Below are 17,674 nucleotides of genomic sequence, written 5' to 3'. Positions count from 1 at the left end.
GTAACAGGTTTTGCCTCTGGAGCTGAGCCAATCGTTCCTGCGTGGACAGAATCATAGAACCACAGAAGCATTAAGGTTGGAAAAGACCTCTAGGATCTTCAAGTCCAGCATGTTTCATCAAACAGATCAGCACATTACAGACAAATCTCCCCCTTCACTCGAATATGCATTTTGCATGGGAAAAGATGCATTTGACTGCATTGTTTGTCTGCATACCACAACAAGAACAACACTGGCAAAAACTGAAGCAAACCAGATGGAAACAAAGCAGCAGAACAACGTCATGACAAGGATTTTACCTCATCATAATAAGACTGTATCCAGCTTCACTTCAGATTCTAACACAGTCTTCCTCCACAGGACTCTCCCTTCAGCATTATCCACTTCCTGGTTTCTTTGCCATAGTTTTTAATACAATTTAACAGTTTAGACTCTAATTAAAAATATTTGGCTTTACATACCTGCATCACAGCGTTTTCAATGCCATGCTTGAAAACTTCTTTTTCAGCCAATGATGGTATGTGGGAGGTACGTCCTGAATGCTCACCTACGGCGGAAGAAAGATTTTTATAAAAAACATGACATGATACTCCTTCTTTAGACCTAGAGTGCATATTTAGTAGTTGAAAAAAAAGTCTGAACACAAAATAACACATCCTCTCAAATATATGAGCTCCTGGAGAGAAGAATTTTATCACAAAAGCAATTTAATATACACCGGTGGAAATTTCTTTCTTCCATGGCATTTTACTTTTTAAGGTAAAAAGGAAAGTTGCTGATTAAATGGCCAAAAAATACACCACTAGTGCTTCTCCAAGGTGCACGATCCCCTCAGAAACGTTGTGCACCAGCCTACACTAGCTGCATTTTTAAAGCAATTTCTCTATGTCTTGTGCACAGAAAAACACAAGAAACAAACCCCATAGGTTAAACATATTTAAGGCTCCATCTGTACTGCATACATGAAGCAAATCTGTCATTACACACAAGCTTGGAAAGAATACTTCCTTCAAACTACTCCACTGCAGTTTCAGCCTTCCTCAAGTAGGGAATAGAGGGCAATGGGACTCATTTCTCCACTCCTGTGACTCAGGGAAATAGCAGGAAGATGAATCAGGGGAGGTTTTGGTTACATATCAAAAAAAACTTTGCACCCACAGGGCAGCTGAGCAATTGAAGAAGCTCCCCGGGGAAGTGGTCACATCACCAAACCTGCCCAAGCTCGAGAAGCATTTGGATGAAGCTCTCTGGCACACGCAGTTTATTCTGGGGGTGCCCACACATATAGGGAGAGGAGTTGGAATTGATGGCTCCCTTCCAGCTTGGCAGAGTCTAGGATCCTATTTCCTAACTCAGTTCTCTCACCAGTGCTGACTTCTGAAGGTGCCTTGGGAACTTGAAGGCCATCATTACAATGAGTGTTCTTCACACTCTCAGCAGCTGCAGGAATTTGTAGGTCACCATTTCCACCCTCCTCCTGCTTCTTCTCCTTTTCTCCCTTTTCTGGTAACTCTTCCTAAAAGAGATCAAGTGAAAGAAGTTATAAAGAGGGCAGAAGCAAGCGTCTTCTCTGCCTTGCCCTGACTACTTGAAAAAGGCTTTTCTTGTGCAAAGCCAAGGGGAAACTTGGCTGAGCTTGCTTTTACAAGGCCTTCAGCTTTTCCATGGAAATCTGAGCAGCAGCAGAAAGAAATGCCTCCTGTCCTCAGTCTCAGCCCTGCTTCTGCACAGCCCCCGGGAAGCACTCCCTCACGCCAGCCCAGTTTCATTGCAGTTACAGCAAGCTCTCAGGTGCTCCTGGATCTCCCTCCTACCCTCCCCAGCCCCACCACGGCAGCCTCCCTGTCCCTCACACAAAGTACCTGAGAACCACACAGAGATGTCCATTGACCTTCATCAGCTTTCTCCTTCTGGAGAACTTCTATGTCTGCCTGGAGACCTACACACCAGAGAAGAAGGGCGAGATGCAGTGGTTTTAGTTCTCTCTGCTATGCCTCTTTTCTTTTTTTGAGGTTTTCTTTATTCAATATGGACTTCCATTTCTAGTATAATCACATTGGTTTAAATCACATATGAAAAGTAAATTAGAATGTATGTGAATAAAAGGAGTTATTTATTTATATTGCAATTGGCATCTTGCCAGACTTACTCACAGAAGAGGAGTCACTGGGAATATCTGGAAAATGAGCCAGCTAAGGGATGAGCAGGAGGGAGGAAGGATTGGCCAGGGAGAGAGGCTTAGGAGGTGATAAAGATTGCCACTCTATGTGGCACCTGTGGGTGCAGGTCCCTGTGCTGTTATATTATTTAGAATACAAATTACTATCCACCCTCTCTACCCATCCTGCTCAGTAACACCTGATATTTCAAGCCAACAAATGTTCTCTTATTACAGGTACCCAACACTCAATTCCCTGGTGGCAGGGCTGTAACATTTGCCTCAGAGCAGGAGGCAGTGCTGCTTCTCTTGATTTGACCACAAGCACATGGAATGGATGTGGCATAAGGACTCCTCCCCAAAACATACACTTCAGAGGTCCTCAGAAGGTCTCTCAGGATCACCCCAGCTTACCCTCTAACCCTCTGTTGCTGCAGCACAGCAAAGGGACTCTCATGATGTGCTTTGCAGTGCCAGCCAGACTGCACTGTTAATGCCAGGAAATGCTCCCTGAACACTCTCTGCTGTCCATTTGACACACAGCTCTGATATAACACACTTAAAAAAGCTGAAAGAAGAACAGGTCCCAATCTAGAGTTCATTTATATTAAAAAATTCTAGAGGATTCTTCTAGGGCTGTGTGAGCTCCTAAGCATAGTTTGGATTTTAAACACTCACTGAAGGAGCTAGGTTTTTAGATCACAAAGCAATGTCATTGCTTTCCTGGATCACCAGGTAGTACACATTTTCTAAAGTTTATTTCTAAAAAATTACTGAGGGTGGGAAAAAAAGCATCATTTCTGTTGTAATTCAAACTATGTTGCAGAAGATACAGTACACACAGGCACTGTTGCTTTGCTGAGACAATTTTTCCTCACTGTATCTCTACTGCACCTCGTTCAGCAAACACCTGTAACTGATGCTGAGAAGTAAGATGACTCCAGTGCAGGTGAAACTCTTCATATTAAAACAGAGACACAGCATCTCAGTGGAAATCAATAAGACATGTACCTTCCTGGTAACTCATCTCTCGTGTCCCCATCTACAGAAAGATGAACAACTACTCAGAAAGAACCTCCTGCTTTTGCTTTTGGATTTCACCACCTGAATGGCTATCTCCAGGTAAAAGTACAGACATGAAAACAAAACCATTCTCTCCTAGTTCCTTCCCTGTCCCTTTCTTTCTCTCTGAAGGAACACCCTGACAGGCAGAGGCAACAATCCTGGCAGTGTACATGGAGCACACAAATCACAACTGCCCTTACAGCCTGACAAGGCCAAAAAGTAACAAATCAGCACATTCACAAAGCTTCTTGTGCTGCTCCTCCTGAGGCCTGCACTGAAGTCACCAGGGAGCACAGTCAGTGCTGACAATACAAACCACCTCAAGAAAAGGCCACATCATTTTCCTCTTGAGCTCCTCCCTAGTTAAGGATCCTACCTCCTCTGTCCACAGCAGGTGCACCCCACATAAATGGAGCAGCTCCTGCCTGCTCAGGACTGGTAACTATGGTGATATCTTCTGTATCACATGCAGGAGCTTCTCCTGTGTTCTCCTGGTCTGTTTTGATTTCCAGCTCTCCAGCAGCTCCTGCCCGCTCAGGAATTCGAAGTATCTTGAGGATGTTGTCACCTTGAGCATCCTCTGCAGGAGCTTCTGCTGTGTCCTCCATTTTTGCCAGATATTGACTCAGACTGCACAAAGAAAGAGAGGAAATAGAGTTGGTAAAAAGAACCACATCCTGGCACACACCATTCAGCACAACACTTAACACCAACTTATTATCAACCCTACACATATTCATACAAATTCATATGCTCCTCAGTATTTGTTAAGGGTAACACACACAGAACTCACTGCTCTTACCCTAGAGATGCACATTCACACCTTCCAAGTTATTAGCTCCTGCTTGGAACATTTCTTCAGTCTGCCTTTTAGGCACACATAACCACCTGAGAGAAGGAACCCCCACAGCTACAAAGCTGTGCATCAGAGCAATGAAGGGCTCTCAGTCACATCTCCTCTGAAACAAAAGGCTGGTGCTTCCTGGGCACTGCAGTGCAAGTCAGCAAGGACAATGGTGCTGGGCTGGGCAGAGGCTTTACATGCATCTCAGCTTGCCAAGTTCCTCCTCTGGCTACAGACACTTTGGAGAGTTCCTACTGGGCAGACCTCAGCTCAGCAACAACACTTGAAAGATTCTCTAACAGAGAATCCTGGGCAGAAATTTTCCTCAACTTCCAAACTAACACTAGACAGTGACTCAGTTGAGTAGTCCAGGCTATCCAAACACCAGGTGACAGAATTGCTCTGGTACCCCCCTCCACCCTCCCAAGGGAAGAGAAAAGGGGAACAGGGAAGAGAGACTTGAAGGTCTGAAAAGAAGACCGGAACAGCTCTGCTCCAAGAGGAAGAGACAGGAACACGTGGGATGAAGAACAAATATCTGCAAGTCTAGACCAAAGCCTATCTCCATGGTCCCAGTTATAAGTGTCCCAGGGTCCCCTGCAGCAGGGCCGACTCAGGAGAGGGGTCCCCAGCTGCCCCCAGCACCTGATGGATTCGGATCTTGCCGAGCACGGGCAAGCTGATGACAAAACAGGAGCCTCTGCCCAAGAGCTCCCAGTGCAGCCCAGCAGCAGGGAAGAAGGGAGCAGGCAGGGACACGGCTGCCCATCCTCTGGGCTCTGAGAGAGGCTGGCAGGAGATGGGAGGGAATCCTGAGCCCTGCCTCTTCCACCCCTCACGGGTCCCTCAGGGTGCTACACACCCTCTCTCTGGGGCCTCCCACCAGTACCAGAAAATCAGCCTGGGCCCAAAAACCAGAACCCACAGCAACCACACCCATCAGAAGACATCCCTGAGCACACCTTCAACACACCTCTAAACACACCATTAAACCTTGGTGCTGCCACCAACAACATTCCAAAGCCACACTGAGAACTGACCACTTCTTCTCATCAGAAAGTTCAAAGTTTACCTCCAGTTCCCATGAAGATCAGCATAATCCTCAGCTGTGTTCCCATCAGTGTCTTCATGGAAAATATTGGCACCATAAGAAAGGAGAACTTGGACCAAATTCAGCTGCCCAACAGAAGCAGCAATCATGAGTGGGGTTCTGAAAGATTCAAAACATCCTATGAATTTCATCAGGATCAGGAGCCAGTGTTTTACAGAGACACTGTCATTAGTTTCATTCCTGCTTGCTCTCAGAAAAAATCTTTTCCCCATTACTTCACAATGAACGAAAGAAAAAGCAGGTTCCATTAAAAGCAACAATAACATGGGAGAGGGAGTCAAAACAGCTGCGTGGTCAGACAGAGCTGCCACATGTACAACACTTCAGTGCACACGAGGCTGCTGTGCAGGAGCTGGTTTCTCAAACTGAGGCACTGCTGCCAGGCTCAGGACACATCTCCTGCCAGACAATGCCTCCTGGACAGCCCCAATGCAGAAAGCAGCCCCTGAGGTACCACAGCAGCCAAGCACACACTGCTTTCACACAGAAGTCTCACAGAAACAGCTCCTTCCCAGTGCCCCCCTGCTTTTGGTCAGAGCACATTCCCATGCTTCTCAGCAGTCCAACAGAAAGAATACCAAAGGGACACCTTTGAATAAACCCCTTACCTATGATGCTGGTCTCGAGCGTGCATGACAGCTCCTGCTTTCAGGAGGATTTCTACTATCTCTTCCTGACCTTCAGAGACAGCAAGAGCTAGTGGGGTAAAGCCCTCCTGAAACGTCAGAGAAATACATCATGTTAATCATCAAAGTAAAAAAAATCTGTAAAAGAAATACTGACACCACTTTCTGAAAGGACTTGCTGAAGAAATATAAACATTTACCTTATTCTTGGCACAATGATCCACATAATGCCTAAGTATCAGCCCCACGAGGTTTTTATTATGAGCCTGGATGGCCAGATGGAGAGCTGTGTGGCCATCGGTGTCGGTGAGATTTGGGTTGGCACCGTGCTCTAGCAGGAAAGCCACACAGTCTTCTTGATGAAACTGCCTGGGAACAACACACAAAAAAAGGAAAGACTTCCAAAATTCACATTTCACTCCATCACAGCTCGCCCAGCTTCTGACCACTGGGAAAGAAGAGCACCTGCAAAGATGATCTGACAAGTGCCTGTTCCACTCCAAACTCAACAGGCGTGTTTCCGCACAGCTCTGCCTACAGAGTCCTGCCAGACACCTCTCCTTTCATGCACAGTCAAGAAGCCCCTATTCCAAGAGCAGAACTTCTCTCACTCACCGCCATCAGGGGTGTTCTCCTGAGATTGTCAGCAGCATCCAACTGGCTGCCGTGCTTTACAAGGAATCTGGCAACCTCTGTGTGGCCGTTGGCACACATCAGATGGAGAGGTGTCCTGAGAATTAAACACGGGAGCTTAACACTGACAGACAATGAAAGAACCAAAGCTGTGGCACCACCCAGCCTGGGGGGACCCTGCCCGGGGAACCCATCTGCTCCTGCTGCTGCTGCTGCAACCCCGCACACATCACCCACAGGGCAGGAGAGACCTGGGGAGGCCTCAGCAGCTGCAAGAGAACCCTGCAGGGAGAGCAGGGCCAAGCAGCAGCCCAGCACCTCCAGGAGCACTGGCGCCCACCCAGCAGCTCCCAGCACTGGAAAGCTCTCGTGTTCCCCCTCCTAGCTGACAGGGCACATCTTGCTTTGCAAGCAATCAGCTCCAAGGGGATCCCACACAAACCCTGCAGGGGGGATGCTCCCGCACGCCACCCAAGGTGTCCCAACAGCGGCCCACAGCCCCTCACCGATTCTCCCTGTCGCGGCGGTCGATGCCCCAAATCTCCATCCGCCAGCACTTCAGCCATGCCAGGTGGCCGCGGGCAGCCGCGCGGTGCAGCCTGCCCAGACCTTGGTACTGAGGTTCAGGGGCGTCGGTGCCGGCAGCGGCAGCACTGCAGGGCTGCCCAGGAGCGCTGCCAGAGCGGAGCACCCGACGCTTCCTGCTCAATTTCTGCCCCATCTCAGGAGCTCTGGGGGCTGCAGCACGGGCACGGCCCCGCGGGAGCAGCGGGAGGCAGCCGGACGAGCTGTAGGGGGTAAGGGAAGGGGGTTAGGACAAGGGAAGGGCAAAGGGAGGGACAGGGGATGTAGAAGAAAGGCACGGATGAGGCGGGAACAAAGAGCAAACCAATGGCGAGGAGCAGGAGCAGCCAGAGAGGCAGAGACCAGCGCAGCTCAGCACAGGAGGTGCCACTACGAGAGCATCGCCACCAATGGCAGCACCGGCACTAACGGCAGCGCCGCTCGGGAGCATCAGGGGGATACGGCATGAGCCGGGCTGAACCACCTCGAGGAGGGGGGGAGGTTCAGGGGCAGAACCACTTCGGGGGGAAGGGAGGCAGGGGCCGAAGGAAAGGAAAAGGCTCCTTTAATCCTTAAAACTTGCATTGCTGTAAGCCTCAGCATTCATTCATTGCCACTACAGGGCGACAATGGTCCTTTAATTACCGGAGAGAAGCTGAGAAACACTCCCCCACCTCTGTGAGTCATACAAAGTGGAAAATTCTCCTGGCTTTTTCATAATCAACTAAAATGAGCAGCTAGAGAGGGTAAAAAATAACCCTTCCTATGTGGATGGTGCCCAGCTGGCTGTACTTAGGATTCTCAGAGCTAGGCAGTGACCCTCTTTATTGGTGTCTGGTGGCTTTTGGTATCAAATACTGTGCTGAATACAGTGAGCTCCTTGCCACCAGCTTATCCCATCTTTGCAGTCTGCACAACCACTTCTTGTCTATCACTGTAGTGGAACAAAGCAATCAGACGCCTCTGATTACCGAGAAGTGGGTGTGAGCCGCTATCAAATCCACCTGTGCCCAATTAGGGCAGGCCCCCTATTGAGCATGTGCAAGACTAGGGGGCCAATAAAAGGTGAGGCTCACACCCACCGACTAGCTCACTTCCGAGCTAGTCAAGAGAGTGTGCTGGTAGCTCACTGAGCAGCAGACCAATCTTGCTAGTTCCACTTTGTGGGAAATAGACTTAGAGCACAGCTCACGAGTCTATATCACGACACCGAGAAGGCCTTGAGGCAATGATCCCTGAAGAAAGATTTGTCTTGCTACACGTCTTGCTACATCTGGTGGAGAATGCGGGCATAGACTCTGTCTAGCCTGTGCTTCCGATGAATCAGGAAAGAGGGATCCAACCCCCTAGAGTGAATGGCAATTAACAGTCGGGTAAGAAGACCCGTTACCCTTCTTTTGACACTAATAATTAACCAAGAAAAAGGAAAGGAAGATGGGGCTTTCACCAAGCACCCCCATCGAGCAGGGACTCTCCTACTCCCCCGCTGTTGCTACGCGAGAACTTTGGAAAGAGGTTGGTGACCTATTGAATGACCTCCATGATCAAGAAGTTCGAAAAAATATAACCGGAGTAAATGCCACTTGGGAAGTGGTGACTAATGCCTTAAAAAAGATAAAATATGAGGCGAAAGCTGCCATCACCGCAATAGCGGCAATCCCACTGAACGGCAGCCTTGATAGTAGAACACCACTTCCTGAGGCAGAAACCGGCGTAGTCCCAACAGCGCCTCCGTTACCGACCAAGAATGAAAAAGCCCAAAAGGCGTTCCCAATCTTAAGGAACAACAGCCTTGGCATCAAGGGCATGAGAGGAAAAGTACATCATTCCGTAGCTGAATTCCTCTCAGATATCGGGCTGGAGGTAGAGAAAGAAGTTCCTGCTCCGGAGACCAAAAACAATATGAAGATACTGACGGGTGACTCCAGCTGCTGTGTAAAACCGCCCTCACTGCCACCTTCCAGCCCAGAAAATGAGCATGAGAAAGCAGCAGCCGCTCCATCAGCCACACCTGTCGGCCCGGAGTCCACAATAAAAGCCCTGCTGGAACAAACAACTCAAGCGGTGAAGTCCCTGGAAAAGAGAATAACGAACATAGAGCAATGGTCATCCTTCCACACCTACCGAGACCCACCCACCCTCCCTGACGACGATGATGAAGGAATTCCAGCTCCACTGTTGTCGAGGCGAACCAACCCTGGCACCAAAGATGCTGGCAAGTCCCGACCCGGAAGATGGTCCGGTATCATCCGTGATGCCATCCTCGAAGGCGAATGGGAGACCAGCACCGTTGCCTGCCCCGTCCTTTATGATAACAATGGGCCGCCTACCTTTGAGCAACATAGCTGGAAAACCCTACAACAAGCCAAGAAGACCTTGAGAGAGGGAGGATTATGATCGGAAATTGGTCAGGCCATCCTGGACTGGTTGTTCACCGCGGACACCAACTGTCCCCATGATTGCTGCAACTTGGCCAGGTACCTACTTACCCCCTCCCAGCAGATTGTATGGGTTAAGGAATGGGAACGCCTGGCCCAAGCAGAGGCGAACCGCCCTCGAGCCCCCGGTGACCCACTGACATAGGTAACCGGCGAGATGCTCACGGGCGCGGGACAATTCGCGGATGTACAAGTACAACTCCAGTTCCCGTCTGTGCTCCATCATATCGTTGCGCATTTGGCCCGCCGAGCGTTTAACGTGGTTCCCGAGCCCACCCCACTCCCTTCGTTCACTGCTGTCAAACAAGGGATGAACGAACCGTTCCAACATTTTGTCGATAGACTTTGGCAATCCGAGCTGGGAGTCGATTAAAGGGAATCAATGTTTAAGTTACTGGCCTTCAAAAACGCAAATCCAAGAATGAAATCGCTGTTTTCCACATTACTGAAGACAGCTGGCATCTCGGACATGCTGGAGGTAGCTGCCAGGGCCACCCAGACACAGCAACATCAGGGAATGGCCAATGCCTTCGCTGCCGCTCTGGAGCCCACCCAGAAGCTCCTTGCGGCATTAGCACAGAGGCTAGGTGGAAGGGGAAACCAATTCAAAAGAAGAAATCGACCGAGAAAACCCACCTCTGTCTGCTACCGTTGTGGAGCAACGGGCTACTTGGCGAGGGATTGCTTGGCTACAGCATGGTGCGACCGCTGCCAAAAAAGTAGTCATAACAACTGGGCATGCTGGTCCGCAAAAAACAGACGACGCAGCGCGCAAGGCCCCCGCGCTGTGACACAAGTAGCCGGGCCAGCGTTATACAACGGCTCCCCGCCCCAGCCACAAGAGGAAGCTTGGGCATCAATGTGCCCTGCACAATAGATATTACGTTGACGACTAATCAGGTTTATCGGCTACCGACGGGGATACACGGACCCATACATTGGGAAAATGGCACGGTAGGGGCTTTGTTAATGGGACGTTCATCCACAGGAATCGCAGGACTTATTGTGCTTCCAGGGGTAATAGATGCAGATTCTACAGGGGAAATAATGATCACGTGTCTCACGTTGACGCCTCCCCTGATAATCACAGCGGAAACCTGAATAGCGCAACTAGTCCTGCTCCCAAAAATGAATATAGGAAAGAACGTCCCCACGGCACGGGGTGATCGAGGCTTTGGATCATCTGGAGGCACTCTAGTAAATTTAGTGCAACAGATGAAGACCAGGCCCATTATCATCATAAAGATGACAACTGGAAAAGAGACGAAGACACTTTCCGTGGTGATGGACACAGGGGCTGACGTCACGATCATCAACCTCAACGTGTGGCCTCGTTACTGGAAACTTGTTACTTCCCGTGATGCCGTCCAGGGAGTATGTAGTGGAACAAAGCAACCAGCTGCCTCTGATTACCAAGAAGTGGGGTGAGCCAGTATCAAATCCACCTGTGCCCAGTTAGGGCAGGCCCCCTATTGAGCATGTGCAAGACCAGGGGCCCAATAAAAGATGAGGCTCACACCCACCGAGTAGCTCACTCTTGGGCTAGTCACAAGAGAGGCTGGTAGCTCATCGAGCCACGGTCCGATCTTGCTAGTTCCACTACGTGAGTGATAGACTTAGAGCACAACTCTCAAATCTATACTGCTACACCTACTCAGACCTTGAGGCACCGATCCCTGAAGAAAGACGCGTCCTGCTACATCTGGTGGAGAATGCGGGCATAGACTTCGGTCTAACCCGTGCTTCCGACGAATCAGGAAAGAGGGATCCAACCCCCTAGAGCGAACAGCAATTAACAGTTGGGTAAGAAGACCCGTTACCCTTCTTTTGACACTAATAATTAACCAAGAAAAAGGAAAGGAAGATGGGACTTTCACCAAGCGCCTCCATCGAGCAGGGACTCTCCTACTCCTCCGCTGTTGCTACGCGAGACCTTTGGAGGGAGGTTGGTAACCTATTGAATGACCTCCACGATCAAGAAGTTTGAAAAAATATAACCGGAGTAGATGCCACTTGGGAAGTGGTGACTAATGCCTTAAAAAAGATAAAATATGAGGCGAAAGCTGCCATCACCGCAATAGTGGCGATCCCGCCAAACGGCAGCCTTAATAATAGAACGTCGCCTCCTGAGGAAGAAACCGGCGTAGTACCAACAGCGCCTCCGTTACCGACCAAGAATGAAAAAGCCCAAAAGGCGTTCCCAATCTTAAGGAACAACAGCCTTGGCATCAAGGGCATGAGAGGAAAAGTACATCATTCCGTAGCTGAATTCCTCTCAGATATCGGGCTGGAGCTAGAGAAAGAAGTTCCTGCTCCAAAGGCCGAAAACAATATGAAGATACCGACGGGTGACTCCAGCTGCTGTGTAAAACCGCCCTCACTGCCACCTCCCAGCTCAGAAAATGAGCATGAGAAGGCAGCAGCCGCTCCATCAGCCACACCTGTCGGCCTAGAATCTACAATAAAAGCCCTGCTGGAACAAACAACTCAAGCGGTGAAGTCCCTGGAAAAGAGAATAACGAACATAGAGCAACGGTAATCCTTCCACACCTACCGAGACCCACCCACCCTCCCTGACGATGATGATGAAGGAATTCCAGCTCCACTGTTGTCAAGACGGAGCAACCGTGGCACCAAAGACGCTGGCAAGTCCCGACCCGGAAGATGGTCCGGTATCATCCGTGATGCCATCCTCGAAGGCGAATGGGAGACCAGCACCGTTGCCTGCCCCGCTCTTTATGATAACAATGGGCCGCCTACCTTTGAGCAACATAGCTGGAAAACCCTACAACAAGCCAAGAAGACCTTGAGAGAGGGAGGATTAAGATCGGAGAGTGGCCAGGCCATCCTGGACTGGTTGTTCACCGCAGACACCAACTGTCCCCATGATTGCTGCAACTTGGCCAGGTACCTACTTACCCCCTCCCAGCAGATCGTATGGGTTAAGGAATGGGAATGCCTGGCCCAAGCAGAGGCGAACCGCCCTCTAGCACCTGGTGACCCGTTGTCAGGGGTAACCGTCGAGATGCTCACGGGCGCGGGACAATTCGCGGATGTACAAGTACAACTCCAGTTCCCGTCTGTGCTCCATCATATCACTGCGCATTTGGCCCGCCAAGCGTTTAACGTGGTCCCCGAGCCCACCCCACTCCCTTCGTTCACTGCTGTTAAACAAGGGATGAACGAACCGTTCCAACATTTTGTCGATAGACTCTGGCAGTCTGTCACAGCTCAATCCGAGCTGTGAGCGGAGCAAAGGGAATCAATGTTTAAATTGCTGGCATTTGAAAACGCGAATCCGAGAATGAAATCGCTGTTTTCCACATTACCGAAGACAGCTGGCGTCTCGGACGTGCTGGTAGCTGCCAGGGCCACCCAGACACAGCAACATCAGGGAATGGCCAATGCCTTCGCTGCCGCTCTGGAGCCCACCCAGAAGCTCCTTGCAGCAGTAGCACAGAGGCTAGGTGGAAGGGGAAACCGATTCAAAAGAAGAAATCGACTGAGAAAACCCACCTCCGTCTGCTACCGTTGTGGAGCAACGGGCCACTCGGCGAGGGATTGCTCGGTACGGTATGGTGCGACCGCTGCCAAAAAAGTAGTCATAACAACCGGGCATGCTGGTCCGCAAAAAACGGACGACACAGCGCGCAAGGCCCCCGCACCGGGACACAAGTAGGCGGGCCAGCGTTTTACAACGGCTCCCCGCCCCAGCCACAAGAGGAAGCTTGGGCATCGATGTGCCCTGTGCAGTAGATATTACGTTGACAACTAATCAGGTTTATTGGTTACCGACGGGGATACATGGACCCATACATCGGGAAAATGGCACGGTAGGGGCTTTGTTAATGGGACGTTCATCCACAGGAATCGCAGGACTTATTGTGCTTCCAGGGGTAATAGATGCAGATTCTACAGTGGAAATAATGATCACGTGTCTCACATTGAGGCCTCCCCTGATAATGAAAGAGGGAACCCGAATAGTGCAACTAGTCCTGCTCCCAAAAATGAATATAGGAAAGAACGTCCCCACGGCACGGGGTGATCGAGGCTTTGGATCATCTGGAGGCACTCTAGTAAATTTAGTGCAACAGATGAAGACCAGGCCCATTATCATCATAAAGATGACCGCTGGAAAAGAGGCGAAGACACTTTCCGTGGTGATGGACACAGGGGCTGACGTCACGATCATCAACCTCAACGTGTGGCCTCGTCACTGGAAACTTGTCACGGCCCGTGATGCCGTCCAGGGAGTAGGTGGTGGTTCCACTCCCCTTCAGGCCCTAGAACCTGTGCAATTACAGTTTCCTGAAGGACAGAAGGTAACCGTACGTCCCTATGTATTATCGTTGCCAGGACAACTCGGAGGGTTGATCGGCAGGGAAGTAATGAGTCATCTGGGAGCCGTCCTCTCCATCCCTGAACCCACCCGATCCCCTCAAAATTTTCAGTAAGGGCCACTGCAAAAGTGCCGCCAACACCCAGACTAAAATGGAAAACAGACACCTCTGTCTGGGTGGAGCAGTGGCCTTTACAAAAAGAGCGGCTACAAATTGCCATCACTCTAGTGAAAGAACAGCTGGATGCAGGACACATCCAGCCATCAGTCAGTCCGTGGAACACACCTATATTCGTGGTTCCTAAAAAATCAGGTAAATGGCGACTAATACAGGATTTACGTAAGGTGAATAACCAGATGTGGCCATTGGGCGCCCTCCAACCTGGGCTGCCCTTACTCACGATGCTACCAAGAGACTGGCACCTTCTGGTCATTGACCTTAAAGACTGTTTCTTTAACATTCCCCTTCATCCAGAAGATACAGCGCGCTTCACGTTCACCATCCCTTCAATCAACAAAAGTGAACCTGCAAAGAGGTACGAATGGGTAGTGCTGCCACAGGGGATGAAAAACTCCCCAACAATATGCCAGATGTATGTGGCATGGGCACTATCGCTGATCCGCAACGAGATGCCGGATACATTAATATATCACTACATGGACGACATATTGTTCTGTCAAGAAGCCCCGTTCCCTGACGACTTCAGTCAAATATTGACCAGCCGACTGAAGACGAAAGGACTAATAGTTGCTCCGGAAAAAGTGCAAACAAAATCACCCTGGAGCTACTTAGGGTGGAAAGTTACCCACGCCATGGTGAGACCACAGAAACTGGAGGTAATAAGTTCGATTAAAACATTGAACGATGCCCAAAAATTAGTGGGCGAACTCCAATGGATTCGACCCATTGTAGGTCTTACCAATGCAGATATCCACCCCTTTTTGTCATTGTTACGGGGCACGCACCCAGGTGCGTTAGTGAACTGGACGAATAACCATACTAATGTATTGAAACAGGTCGTCCGTAAACTGGCAACCGGCTATGCGGATCGACGAGATGCCACACAACGAATCGGAATCTGGGTATGTAATCACCTGTCATACCCATTCGCGCTGCTACTACAAGACTTCAACTGGAATAAGGAAAATGGGGAATATTTCCGCGACACCGATAAACGACAACACGATCAGAGCTCCCTGACATCGGACTCCATAGCCATCTTGGAATGGATATTTACATCGCACACACCACAGAAGGGTATTTGGCAACAGACCGAGATAATAGCATTCTTGATACGGAAGGGACGGCAGCGTTGCCTGGAGGTAGACGGTCAAGAGCCGGGATGGATCAGCATTCCCATAAAAGCAATCGACTTTGACTGGCTACTGCAACGCTCCGTGCCTCTACAACTTGCCCTATTCGGGTATTCCGGGGAAGTCCGCCATGGAGGCCCAACACACAAGCGTTTACAGACCATCAGCCAGTTTCATTGGATTGAGCGTCCGATCGTTTCAGAGCGCCCAGTGCCTGGCATCACAGTTTTTACCGATGCCGGAAAAAGGTCGAAAACGGCCGCCTGCGTATGGCAGGATAAGGGTCGGTGGAAACAACACCTGATTCCGGGCACTGCGGAAGATAATCTACAGACTCTGGAATTGCTGGCTATTATCTGGGCCCTAACGCAATGGCGACAGGCTCCCCTTAACATTGTCTCCGACTCACAATATGCAGTCGGAGTCGCGAACCGCATCGAGGATGCTATTATCAAGCTGGTACAAAATAAGCGATTACTGGAACTCTTCTTTATGCTACAACGTGTGCTAAAAATCCGAACAGAACCATGCTGCATCCTGCATATCAGAAGCCATAAAACCTCTCTGGGACTGGGTGAAGGAAATGCAAAGGCTGACTCCCTGGTCAGCCTAGGAATACAGAGCCCGGTAAGCCAGTTTGCGAAGGCTCAAAACAGCCACTCCTTATTCCATCAGAATGCCAGGGCATTGAAGCGCATGTTTTCCATACCGTGGGAAGACGCGAAAGGAATTTTTAGAGCGTGCCCTCAATACGCACAATTTGGCCCTGCCCTGGGAATGGGAGTAAATCCACGCGGACTGCAAGCGGGTGAAACTTGGCAAATGGATGTCACCCACGTCCCAGAATTTGGACGTCTGAAATATGTCCATGTAACAGTGGATACCTTTTCAGGCATGCTCTGGGCGACAGCTCAAACGGGGGAAAAGGCATTACATGTGGCCTGTCATCTAACCAACTGCTTCGCTGTCATGGGGATCCCCCAAGTAGTAAAGACTGACAATGCACCCGCCTATACAGGAGGAAAAGTCAAACAATTCTTTGCTACTTGGGGGGTGAAACACATCACAGGAATCCCCCACTCGTCTACAGGCCAGGCGATAGTAGAAAGAGCTCATCGCATCCTGAAGACATATTTGCAAAAACAGAAAGACAGCAAAGACATGGACCCGCAGATGCAGCTGAGCAAGGTGCTTTTTACATTAAATTTTCTTAGTCCAAGCCGTGATTCGCAACAACCCCCTGTGCTGCTGCACTATTCATCCCAGAAGATCAACCGCATGCCAGACGTTCAAATTAATTACAAGGATCCATCGACAGATCAATGGGTAGGGCCCAAACCACTACTGTTCACCGGGAGAGGTTATAGCTGTGTATCCACAGACTCCGGACCTCTCTGGGTACCCAGTAAGTGGACACGCCCTGACACAAACAGACCTCCAAGAAAAAACGATGCAGCATCCAGTAGTTCCAATTGAGTTATCTTGACAAATTTGCCTGGATATTTCATGACCTTCCTCACATTACATGACTTTTCTTGTTGATTGTGTTTCCCCACCCTAAAAAAAACAAACAAACCAAAAAAAAACCAAAAAAAAACCAAAAAAACCCAAAAAAAAGACAAAAACACCAACCGAAAAACCAAAAACAAACAAAAAAGAGGTGAGAGGGATTAGCACTTTTATCGAGTTTATTCACACACACACAAACAAAAAAAAAAAAAAAAAAAGGGGGGAAATGTAGTGATGTAGTGGAACAAAGCAACCAGCTGCCTCTGATTACCAAGAAGTGGGTGTGAGCCAGTATCAAATCCACCTGTGCCCAATTAGGGCAGGCCCCCTATTGAGCATGTGCAAGACCAGGGGGCCAATAAAAGATGAGGCTCACACCCACCGACTAGCTCACTTCCGAGCTAGTCAAGAGAGTGTGCTGGTAGCTCACTGAGCGGCAGACCAATCTTGCTAGTTCCACTTTGTGGGCAATAGACTTAGAGCACAGCTCACGAGTCTATATCACGACACCGAGAAGGACTTGAGGCAACGATCCCTGAAGAAAGATTCGTCTTGCTACACGTCTTGCTACATCTCGCCACATCTTTAAATGGCAAACTAGCTTGCTCTGACTGCACAGAGCTCACTTCAAAATTTCCACTGCCATTGTAAAAGTACAGGGTTTTTCCCTAGACAAGTCTAACCCATAACTAGAGGGAAATGGACATCTAGAATTCTCCTCGCCTACCAGGAATTACTGGCAGGACAACTATCTTTTCACTAACTCTGGGGAAAATCTCAACACAAATGTTAACTGTCACCATGCCACGTGTCACACCCAGCTACACAGACAATCACCTTCAAGTTCCCTGCTGCAAACACATCCTCTGCAGGCCCCAGCACCAGCCTGACCTTCCACAGGCAGCCCAGCTTTTGAAATGAGCCACCAATGGCTGTAATTAGCCACCAACCACACCCCACTGCTGTGCATCAGCCAGGAGAGAATTTAAAAGCAGCAACTTGCCTCAGGCACTGAGTCTCACTGCTGTCTGCTGAGCTGCCCATAACAAAACCCAAGCTTTTTCAGGTATTGC

At 49.6% G+C, this 17,674-nt stretch overlaps 1 long non-coding RNA gene across 1 annotated transcript in view; it reads right to left on the bottom strand.

Annotated features, from left to right (window-relative positions):
- Nucleotides 1–6,102: 6,102 nt before the first annotated feature.
- LOC115600073 overlaps nt 6,103–17,674 on the bottom strand; it is a 342,730-nt gene continuing 331,158 nt past the window's right edge. The window contains exon 3 of the long non-coding RNA XR_003988805.1: nt 6,103–6,173. This is a non-coding gene — a long non-coding RNA (uncharacterized LOC115600073). The remainder of the gene's footprint in view (nt 6,174–17,674) is intronic.

Source organism: Calypte anna, chromosome W (genome assembly GCF_003957555.1).
Source record: "Calypte anna isolate BGI_N300 chromosome W, bCalAnn1_v1.p, whole genome shotgun sequence".
Lineage (NCBI taxonomy): Eukaryota > Metazoa > Chordata > Aves > Apodiformes > Trochilidae > Calypte > Calypte anna.
Note: the sequence above shows the minus strand (reverse complement) of the source record. Positions and strands in the feature narration are given on the sequence as shown.